Source organism: Protopterus annectens, chromosome 2.part1 (genome assembly GCF_019279795.1).
Source record: "Protopterus annectens isolate FY-2018-M chromosome 2.part1, PAN1.0, whole genome shotgun sequence".
Lineage (NCBI taxonomy): Eukaryota > Metazoa > Chordata > Ceratodontiformes > Protopteridae > Protopterus > Protopterus annectens.
The window spans coordinates 442850284-442862377 of NC_056729.1; the positions used below are offsets into that span (position 1 = coordinate 442850284).

The following is a 12094-nucleotide window of genomic DNA, read 5'->3' on the forward strand; positions in this document are numbered from 1 at the left end:
AAATTATTTGACAGTTTGCATAGATTTAGCTTTGTCCTCCATTTTCTTTAACACCTCTTCTGCCTTAACACCAAAGTATCATGCTGTAAAGGAGCATCTAGTAATTTAACTTTAACATGATCAGGCAGATTTTGTTTCTTTAACCAAGCATGCCTCCTAATTACAGAACCCGTAACTGCGGCCCTGCAGGAGGCCTCCAAAGAATCAAAACCACATTACAAAGTATGTTTTCCAACTTGTTCTGCTGCATACAATAAATCCTGCACATCTTTGTTTTCTGCACATTCAGAATTTAACAACATTTTCTGTTAAAGCAGTTCCCATGACATGCTGCCGATAATTAAGCATATGAAATTGACAGTTTAAGGCCCTTACAGCCAAAGTTGCAGATGTGTAAACCTTTTTCCCCATCTATCCAGTGCCGTTGAATCTCTGTCAGAGGGGGTTGGGTTTTTTGCAGTGGAAGCCTTAACTCCCTTTGGACCCTGTGAAATAGTTTTTGGGTCAGCATCAGGGTTTTTAAAAAGAAATTTGTGTGAGTCAGGAACTCTGTAATATCTGTCAGGCTTAACAGGAGCTGGGGGTAAGGAGTCAGGGGTCAGACTAGACTCCAAAAACACATCATCTACCATGTCTAACACAGGTGGAATAGCTAGAGGCCTGTGCTGAGGTAGTAAAAGAAAATCCCTGAGCCTCTTTTTACATTCTGAAAAATCTTGGCTCTCCCAGTGCTCCCTCATGGTATGCAAGGTTTCCCCAAAGTAATAGTCCTCAGGAGGAGATGCTGAAGGAATAGATTCTTCAGCATCAAAATCCTCATACAGGGGAAAAGAATATTCCTGATCAGAAGAAGAATCAGAATAAATAGAAACGTGATCTGAAGATTCATAGTCAGTGTCTTGCCTAGGCCTCTTATCAGGAAGGGGATGGGAACCCCTGATCAAGGTAATCAAGTCTTCGGCCATTTTGAGCATCTGTTTTTTGGGCATAAAGGCCTGTCCACGTGGCTCTAGAGTTTGTTTCCTTGCTTTAAAAGTTGTTTTTGTCTTTGTCTTTGATGCTGAAGTGGGTTTAATGTAAAGATGTTTACACCCTCAGAAGCCGGTACCTGCTCAGCGGCTCCGGACCCATCTGAGGGATTAGCGTCCGAGAATCCAATACTTTGAGTATCCAGTGGCATGGCTGACTCCACGTGGGAGTCTGTAGCGGGCTGCGACTCTAAAGTAGCGGGCGTCAGGGGCTGCGAAAGCGCCTCACTGAGAACTGGCGACTGGCTTAGAAGAAGCTTCGTCGTCAGTTTTGGGCCTCGGTTGTTTTCCTTTTTCTTTGCGTTTTTTGTGAACTCCGGTAGTCGGATGGCTATCCGATGACATTTCAGGATAATTAAACCGGCGTCCAAAAAAGTTTAAGGCAAAATCATACCGACGCTTAATAGTGTGTTGGTTAAACCTAGCACAAAACCGACAACCAGAATCATTGTGATCAGGGCCTAGGCAAGGAATACAGTAAGAATGAAAATCCTTATGAGGTATTTGCTTTCCACAAGAAATACAATTATTAACTTTTACTGACATCGGACTGGAGCAAGAAAAAAGTTTCCCCAATGGGGTACTTAGCTTTATTGAAGACTTCGGATCTGAAACTCAAACACGAAAATCTCAGGAGTCAGCCGACCGGCACTTGTGAACTGCTTCTGCTTCGGGCACCGCGCGGCAAGAAAGACTGAAGAAAATGGCGTTGGCTGCTTCTTTTATACCCCTGACGACCTGACGTCAGGGAAGGGGCGACAGCAACTGACGCAGGACCCAAGACTTCAGAATTCACGCCGGCTGAGGGCAACCTGCCAGCAGGATTACCCAAATGTAATGACTGCAACAGTGAAACACGAAGAACATCCAGATCTGACGAGGCCAGTATGGAGCAATGAGAATTAACCTGCGACTCTAACAACTTAGCTTTCTGTATAACTTTTGGAATCAAAGGAAAAAGGGAAAAGTATAAAGAAGTCCTGGGGGCCAACAGCAGATGAGTGTATCCCTCAGTGACTCTCCCGGAGGAGAAATGAGGGCAAAGTAGTTGCTGCATTTGGCATTGAAGGGAGTGGCAAAAAGGTCGCAGCAAGGCTGGCCTCATTTGCAAAAAATTTGATTCGCAACTTCTTGATTCAGGGACCACTCGTGAGGCATGAAAATCGCTCTACTTAGCCTGCCTGCTATGATGCTGGCTTTCCCTGGGATGTGCGCTGCCGTCAGAAAACAGTGAGAAGATATCGCCAATTGCCAAACTCTCTGGGCCTCTCGACATAGGGGGTAGGATCTGGTTCCCCCCTGTTGTTGATGTACCATACCACCGACATATTGTCTGTCTGAATTGCAATGGTCCCCATGGGAAAAGAGTTCTGAAATGCTTACAATGCCAGAAGCGCCGCCCTCATCTCTAGGACACTGATGTGCAAATAGTACTCATGGTCTTTCCAAACCTCCTGGACCATATGTCCCAGATAATGCCTCCCCCACCCTATCTGGGATATATCCGTGGTTACTGTAGCGACAGGATGGGGAAATACAGTCTGCCCATTGTTACCCGAGTGGACTGGATCCACCAAAGCAGATCCCTCTTGCAGGAGTCTGTAATGAGAATCTTGTGAGACATGGGTAACTCCTGCATGGACCACTGAGTGAAGAGTAGCCACTGTAATATTCGCATGTGAAGTCGTGCCCGGGGAACTAGAGTTATTGTCGCTGCCATAGAGCCGAGGACCTTGAAGAAAAATCTTTCCTGTACTTTGTTCTTGTTGAGCAAGATAAGCACTTGACTGCATAATGTTTGAATCCTTTCTTGAGGCAGTTTTGCCAACATGCCATTTGTGTTTAAATCTGCACCTATAAATGTAATACACTGTGATGGCAACAAGGCAGATTTTTCTGCATTTATAGTAATGCCTAGTTTTGAGAATAGATAGATGGTGTAGTCCTTGGCTTTGATTAGTAGTTGCTTGGTGGTGGCATTTAGGAGCTAGTCATCTAAGTATGGAAACACCTGGAATCCTTGACGTCTCAGATGAGCCGTGGCTACTTGCCATGTATTTGGTAAACACTCTGGGGGCTATGGTGAGTCGAAAGGGCAGAGCTCTGAAATGGCAATGACTGGCTCCCAGCCAGAAGTGTAGAAATCTTCTGGAGCGCCTCTCCATCTTTATGTGGCAGTATGCATCTTGAAGATCTAATGAGCACATCCAATTGTCTTGTCCCAGAAAAGGGAGTATAGAATGCAGTGTTACCATCCGGAACTTGGGTCTCCAGTCCCCCATCTTTTTTGGAACTAAAAAGAACCTTGAGTATATTCCGGATCCTAGCTGGTCTGCTGGGACTTCTTGGACGACTCTTTTTCTAGCAACGTTTGAATTTCTAGTGTTGGTAATCCCTTTGACCGGGTGGAATGTCTGAGATAAACATTGACGGACAAGGTGAACAGTGAAAAGGAATGTTGTAACCCCTGGATATAATGGACTGTTCCCATTTGTCTTAAGTCAAATTCAGCCAGGCTTCTGGGTACAGTGATAGCCCTCCCCCGACTGCCTCCAGAGGTGGACAGTCGGGCCTCCTTTCAGGAGCGTTGGATGGGCTGACCAGAGAAAGTATTTCTGTCGCCCTGGTTCTGTGGACCCCCTCTGCTGTGTGGACGGCATCTTCCATTGTTATTACTCTCTGCCCCTGGGGGGAGGATCACCACGAGCATCAGATAAGGCTCCTTTGGACTTCTGGAACCACATCTTTCCGCTCTTCTGACCTTTAGAGTAGGGTTTGGTAGGGGCGGAAAAACGGTAGAGTCTTACCATCTTGTTGGCTCCTGGTGAAAGTCTCTTTCACTTTTTGCCCGAACAAGGACGAGCCATCAAAGGGGGCGTCAATAAAAGAAGATCTGAAGGGTTCAGCAAACTCACAAAGGTGCATCCAGGAATGTCTCCGAAGAGCTATTCCTGTATCTGCTGCCCTGCTCGCTCCATCGGCTGCATATGAAATGAGGCGCATGGAGGAGTTAGTGATGGAAGTTAAGGTTGCAGGCTGAGAATATTATCTGATAAATCCTGGGCTGTAGCACCTTGTAGGGTATCTCTCAGCTCTTTCAAGAGATCCCTCTGAAGTCGGGTGAAATGTAATAAATAATTCAGCGACCGTAAGGTAAAGGCCACTTAAGAAAAAGTATGCTTTCCATACCTGCCCATCGTGCGAGACTCCTTATTCCGTGGATGGACAGATGCAGAAGTTTCAGCTAGCTCCTTCTTTGTGGCCGCAGCCACCATCGCACTTACTGGAACCCCCTTACATACTGTCTGTCCTCTGGGGCCGTAATAAATTTATCTGGCCTCCACGGAACGGGGTCCACTGATTCTGGAGAGTCCCACACCTTCTGACTCACTACACCCAGGAGAAGGTCAAAAAGTGGAGACACCCAAGAAGTGGAGGGGCGAGAGACAAATGCCTCCAGGTATACTGACTCGTCTTCAGAAGGGGAAAGGGACTTCCAGCCACCCCTCTGCTTAACGATCTCCAGGATGTCTGAAAAAGAGACATCCTCACAGGGTGACTGTGGGGACCCTTCTGAATCCTCCAAGTCAGTATCAGAAGTGAGACTCTAGGGACTCCACGTGCTTCCTCTTACACTGTCTCTTCTGAGAGACCTCCTCGGGTGGGGAGGTACCGGAAGAGGAATTTCCAACCCACTGAGATTTTCTGGGGCACTGACTCTCTACTCTGGGGGTGATGGAGGGATGATGAAAAGGTGGACACCGGTCCTTTTTGGGGAAGAGAGGCTGGAGCCGAAGGTGGAGCAGACAGTGGACAGCACACTCTGCATCACCTCAAAGGCACCATGATCCTGGGCCAACAGAGACTCCGGTACCAAGGAGCCGAGATATCTCTCCGGCACCGAGCAGGGTGGCTCCGCGGCTGATGTGGGAGTCAACCTCACTCGAGCCGAACCGCTGAGTGGAAGAGTCGGTTCCGACATGGGTCCGACTCGACCCCCCCCCCCCCCCGGAGCCGACCAGGGAGTGTCGACTCATAGATCCCTCGATGGAAGACAACATCGACTAGATCGGAGCAGACTGAGCCGAGATATCAGGAGTGATTACTGGCTCTGCCGGTTCCAGCATGACTTCCATACTCTCTGGCTCCAAACTTGTCCGAGTTGGAGGAGGAATTGACGTTATCTGAGGTACAGTTGTTGCCTCCACAATCCTATGGGCTGGGCTCGAGAGAATTTCTTCTAAGGCGCGGGTCCAGAGCAACCTCTTCACAACCCGCTCCACATCATTGTCCAATAATCTGGAGGATCGAGAGGAATGGCTTGACGATTTGTGGCTACCTGCCACAGACTGTAACAAAGGAGACAGCGGCACTGAATGAACAGGTTCCAAGGATGGTGACCGACTCCTTTTACGGCTCGGCAACAGTTCCGAAGAGACAGATGGAACCGGGGGACGACCAGATTTGTCAGAACTGATAACTTTCGGATCCGAGGATGCTGGATGTTTGCAACTGCTTGATGGCTCAGACACAGGAGCCAACGAAGCAGCCTTTTTATACTTATCCAGTTTAGAGGTCTGATTACCTTTTTCAACAAGCCCCTTAAAATGAGCTTATTTTTCCTCTCCTGTAAGACCCTTGCACTAAAGCTATGACAAATGGAGCAGGAGTCTTGGAGATGGACTGGTCCTAGACAGTAGACACAACTTGTGTGTTCATCTGTTATAGACATTTTCTGAGTGCATGAATTGCACTTTTTAAATCCAGATTGTCTGTGCTCCTTAACAAGTTCTTTAGACATGTTTACCTGTGAAAGAGACTAACACAACAATAAATTTTAACTACTATAAAAGGTAGATGGAAAAGGCTTTTTTTTTTTTTTTTTTTTTTTTTAAACAATGTAATAAAACTGGACACGAACACCAGGTGATGGTCGTGTCCAGTTTTATTACATTGTTTCTCCTCATTGCTTGGGACTACGATCTTTGGACGGTAGCTGTACTTCATTTTTTCTCATTTTTTTTTAACAAGAAAAAATGGAAAGGATATGGAGGAAGGAGATGCCTCTAAATTAAATGACAACCTCCTCCAACTCGAGGAAATGCCTCTGATTTAAACAGTGACTCCTTAAGGGAGGAAGGAAGGTGAAAGAATCCTCTAACTGAAAGGATTCTTTAACTAGATAAGGGGAAGAGAGAAAAACAAGGCCCAGAAGGACAGTCACAAGTAAAATGTATCCAAGAATACTACAAACACACAAAAGGGCATTATACTGTAGTTGGGAAAGGTAATCTAAGTAGTAGTAGTAAGTTTTAGGAAAGTTATTAAAAAAACAGAGTATAATACTAAAATTTACTAGCCTGAGCCAGCAAAGAAAATCTTGAAGCTTCAAGCGGAAACAAGATCTGGGGAACTGCCACTAAGCACCATGGGATAGGTTACAGCCTCAAGCTAGTAGAAGCTCTCGAGCTTTAGTATACGGCAGAGTCGGAGCCAAGTTTGGCTCCTAACCCAACCAGCAAGAATGAAGGAGAGATGGGACAACATAACATCTTAAGTTATGCTTAACCAAACAGGAAGAGACAGAGAAAGATGAACAGAAAGAGACATGTGGCTGGGAAGAGTCTGGTAGTCAGACAGCACATGGTTTAAATGAAAAGGTGGCTTCTGAGCAGGACTAGTCTGAGTAGATTTATCTGGAGGAGCCCTCCTACCACTTTTTTTTACCTTTAGGAGGAGGACGAAACTGCCTTCCAACAAAAGCTAGCTTAGTTGGATAGTTTCTTTTAAATTAGGCACCAGTGAAACAAAAATATGTTTTAAATTCTGTAATTTCTTGCCTTTCTCCTTACAGTGAATTGAACAAATCATCATCAGCAGCAGCAGCATCAAACATTTGTTGTCCAGAGGAGCATCCATCAATTTAGCCTTAATATCATCAAGCAGAGATTGAAGCAATAGCCAGGAATATCTCCTCAAAACTGATCCTGAAGCAGCAGCTCTAGAAGGGGCATCATAACTACACATAATGGAAAGGCAAGCTACCTGAGAATAAGCCCCTAACAAAGACAAGGCAGAAGTCTTGCCCTCAGAATCAGGAGGACCAAAAATAACCTGGCAAGCCTGAGAAAGGACAGCCAAAACATATCTGTTCATATGAGACAGATAATTAACAGCTCGAAAGGCTAAGGTGGCTGACGTATAAGTCAAGTCAAAGTGATCTTTATTGTCATTCAAACCACACAACACTGCAACTGAATGAAATTGCATTATTTCAAACTCAATGTGCATACAACATATACTGACATTAATACAACAATAACACATATACTAAAGCTAATCCAGAAATAACACCAGTAAGACATTTATGCAGTGCAGTAACAAGTACAATGACATGCACCAAGACCATACCACTTACATGTCTCTGTCAGTACCCAAAATATTGCACAGATCAAAATCAGACAGATTTCAAATTGTATGGAATGCTACCTTGGCATACTGCACAGATTGTTAACTTATAAACTTATATAATATAAACTTTTTTACACAGCCTTTCAATAGTTCTGCTGTCCTTATTAGAAGGAAGAAGCTTAGTGGAGGGCAGTAATGTGGAAGGTTTATCACATGCCACAGAGACCACCTTAAGGGTCAGCAGATGGACACTTGTAAAGGAATTTACAATCAGGCACTTTATAAAACCGATATGGTTTCTTAGGAGTAGGAGGGTGAGAATCTGGAGCCTGAGAATTAGAAGAAAGAGCATCCAGTAAAGCAGCCAAAACAGAAAGAACAGCAGAGGGTCTACAAGACTCCATTTGAAGGAGCTCATAATATCTCCTCTGCACTTCAAGAACCTGGAAACAATCCCACTTGAAGAACTCCACCATCCTAGTATTGGTATCCCCAAAATAAATCTCCTCAAAAGGACATTCAGGACTGGTGGACTCCTCTTCCTCAAAACAACACTCCATATGAGAAGAAATCTGGGTAGAATAGGCCGAGGATTCCCCATCGTCTTCAGAGGAATCCTGATCCCTAGATCTCTTCAGAGGGGAAGATAACCATGGAAGAGTCAGAACAGAGACCTCCTGAGGAGGCTTCATACCATAAAGGCATTAAATAAGCCCTGTGTAAAATTCTGCCATTCACTTTGGGGGTCCTTGGGAGCAGAAGAAACATGTTTCGTCTTTTGCTTCTTTTTTAAGGGTACGTCCACCTTATGAAGCGGATAAGGCTCCGATGTCAGCCTGTATTCAATAATCATAGTTGGGACTTCCTCCTTCACCAGAATCTGTAGACTCCCCCTTAGGCCCTTCAGTGATAATCACCCATGATCCCCTGTACATCAGAAATGGATGCTTGCAAGGCCTCCAAGGACGTGCAAGCAGCCAGATCCATGACGTCCTTGACATGATATATGCCATCCTCCAAAATGGTCACAACAGATGAATTAAACTCAAGAACTGGGAGAACCTCTGGGCTTTCATAAGCCTTGAGAGAGATGTCCGACGTAGGAGGCACAGATGAAAAATCAGACAACATTTTTGACCTTATTCTTTGAAGAAGGCTGACCCTCAGGCCAGGAAGTACCCTCAAAAACTTCTTTTGCTAACAGTTTGAGACTCTGGCTTTCTAAATAAATAGCAAGGGTTGAAAGATGACCATGTAAGGTCTTTGGCACAAAGACCTGACAAGTACTGCAGGACATATGATCCTGAGAAGCCCCTAAACAAAACAACCACTGCTCATGACAGTCTTTATGGGGGAATCTGTCTCCCACTCAGGCATTTACCCTTCCTGGATGACATGAAACCCACCAACAAAACAAAAGATAAGCAAAAAAAAACCAAATGAGCACTTATCTCAACTGCTAGGTACACCAGCAATGACTCAGGTGATCAGACTGACTATCGGAGATGGAGTTCAGACTAGCAGCAAAGAAGTTATGAGGATGGTATGGCCGGACGTCTCCTTTATGCCCTATGTTATGCAAGGAGTATATGTGTGATGTATGGCATACCTTAAGGCAACCAAAAGGCTTTGGTATACTGGCTGGATGTTGGGCCACCTTCGGCAGGGGATCCCTTATGTTATGAATACTGTAACAGCGAAATGGAAGGATATCATGAATACCAGCTAACTTCTCTTTGACACTGATGTGCTTTTGCCTTTCCTATTGCACTTTTACTTACATAAACACAGTTCCCCATGCAAAATCTGATGCATCTGTTACAGACTTTGTAGAGATAACCAATCCAGATTCACAGATACCTCTCCACCAAAGCAATTCTTATGTAATCTGGTAAAGGGAATCATAGAAGACATGACTTACAGTCCTGAGATATTCTCTTGCGTAAGTCTGAGACTGGAGAAGTTCAGTAACAATTAAAGGTACAGGTCTATTTTTTCTTGAAGATGGAATACCTTTTGCTTAGAGGTATCCAGAAGACACCTTAGGAACATTACCTTGTGAGAAGGAGTCAAGGAGAATTTCTGAATGTTTTTATTTTAAACAAGCAACATCTTTATTAAATTATCATGTATAACATAGACAATCTTAAATTTATAAATGAAAATAAACCATACCAACACAATCTCAGTTGCAAACATTATACATTACAAACCATACCAACAGAACTGTAGCTGCAGACATTATACATCACTTATAATATATGCAGTCATTGTCAGTCAACCATTATAGAGCTTGTTCAATTCCTGCCTCCTTTTAAACCTTGCTCCTCCTCTGTATGTATTGTTCCCACACTTCCCATTTTCCTATGTAATTTGTTCCTACTCTTTTCTAAAGATCCCAGCTCCAGTTGTTTTACCTCTGTTATTATCTTCAATACTTGGTTTAGACTGATTTCCATTTTCTACCAATTGCTTTTTTAGCAGCCATCATAATTAGACTCAGCAAGGCATTACTATATCTAGGCAATTCCGATTCTGTAACATATTTCAAAAAATAATTTCCTTAGTTACATCAACTTGCTCACCCAGCATCTCTGACACAGCAGTCTGCAGGGAATCTTTAATGTCAGCCATCTCAGTACACTCCCAGGAAATACGTTCTCAGCTACCTCTTTCTTCCCAATCACACCTTCAGCATTTGCTGCCTAACTGAGGAAAAAAATATTGAGGTATAAAAAATACCCATGGAAACACTTCCAGCAAAGATCCTAAATGTTCATATCTGGGAAACATACAAATATCCCCCACTGTTTCTTTGTGAATTGCTTATCCAATTTCTCTTCCCAATCCTTTCTAACCTCCTCTGATAGATTCTTATAGTTAATATGCAATATTGTATATACACTTCTAATTATTCCTTTCTTAATGGCAACTTCTGTTCTAGATTCTGCTAAAAGCTCTACCACTCCTGTTTTTTTTCATTTAGGACTCCCTATTTCTTTCTCTTGTCTATACTCTGATCAGGGCTGGCCTTAGCTGATATGGCACCCTAGGCAAAGTAGTGCTCCGGCACCCCTTAAGCCCCACCCATGTCATACTCATGAAACACCCTATGAGCCACGCCCACAGGTAGTTCACTCCCCAAAATCCCACTCCAGTCATTTACTCCCCAAAAAAGCCAGTCCAGTCATTTCCTTTAATTATTTAAATGCATAGAAGAAAGGATACCTTGTAATGTAGTTTAAACTGCAAGTGAAGATGGAAATTTCCTTTAATAAACCTGTTTTATCTGTTGCTCCTTCACACATACTTTACTATAAAAGCCATGTCTTCAGAAAATAGAAGCCCATGTGCCTTGGTTCAAAGGGTTGCTTAGGTTAATCTAAACAGTTTAATTTACTCTGGGTAGGCGAGCAAACCTTACAGCTCAGGAAAATAGAATAGCAACCTCTCTCCTCCCTGTGTACAGAAGCTTAAGCTAGAATAGCACAAACACAGATAGCCACTTGATAAACAATACAAACAGGCTTCGCATGAACAGTAAAATTCTCTGCCACTGAAATTGCACGAAAACCCATATTTATAGAAAATGCATCTGGTCAGTGGAGGATTAAGTTTACATTTGGGCTGTTTTCAAAACAGACTCCTTGCACACATTTTTACGGCCATGCATATATGTATTTGTTCTTTGATTCAACTTCCTGATTGCATTAAATTATATTCCTTATGTAATACAGCATCCCTTGTTAGAATGTGTTTTAAATTTGTAGTTTTAAGCAATCTTTTAATAAGCAAAGAAACAAAATGTATAAACCAATAATGACAACACTATCCATTTCAAAAAATTTCAACCATAAAAGGTTACTCACACTTCTGTCATTACAATCCACCAATATCACTCAATACAAACAATTTCTGCAGAAGAGAAAACATTTGAACAATTCCACATTAAAGAAATCTGTAACTAATGAAGAGATCGCCACTAGCAAACAACTTTACATCTAATGTCCCATCTACAAATTCAGTGCCTGTTGCCCTTGAAGAATTAACTGCCTATATTACATTAAAAAATTGGTAAATTGGTAATATTGCAATAAGAAATGACTAAAACTGACAACAAGTTCATAGCTGCTAGGCATCTCATACAAAGGATGACATACTTAGGAGTGTAGAACCCTTATCCACCCTTAAAATGTAGATACTGTTGTCTTTACTTTGTCATTGCAAGAAACTCACCTAATTTTGGTACATGTATTTCAATGATATATGTACTTGAGTAAGTAGATTTGAGCAACTGGGGCTAAGAAGTTTCTTTAGAGGTACTGGGTTTCGAGGTGTCATATCGGAATGATATTCATTTAGTTTCACATCATGCACTCATTTAGTTATAAGTCAGACTGGTGACTCAGACGTTATCATAGTTTAATATGCTGGCCTTTACATGCAGATCACAGATAAACACTATCACAACATGGGCACCATACAACAGCTCTCTTTCTTTCTCTCTAATATAAATATATATATATATATATATATATATATATATATATATGTCTGTGTGTGTGTGTGTGTGCATGTTTATTTGTTTATATGCCCATTTATATTTCTCTGTGTCAGCATTTATTGCAAAATGTTCTGCTGCTTTCATAGTTAAT

General features: G+C 42.8%; 1 protein-coding gene across 1 annotated transcript in view; it reads right to left on the reverse strand.

Moving 5' to 3' along the window:
- The window catches only part of PRMT9 (protein arginine methyltransferase 9), a 907971-nt gene that overhangs the window by 695634 nt on the left and 200243 nt on the right, over positions 1 to 12094 (reverse strand). The gene's annotated exons all lie outside the window — the stretch shown is intronic.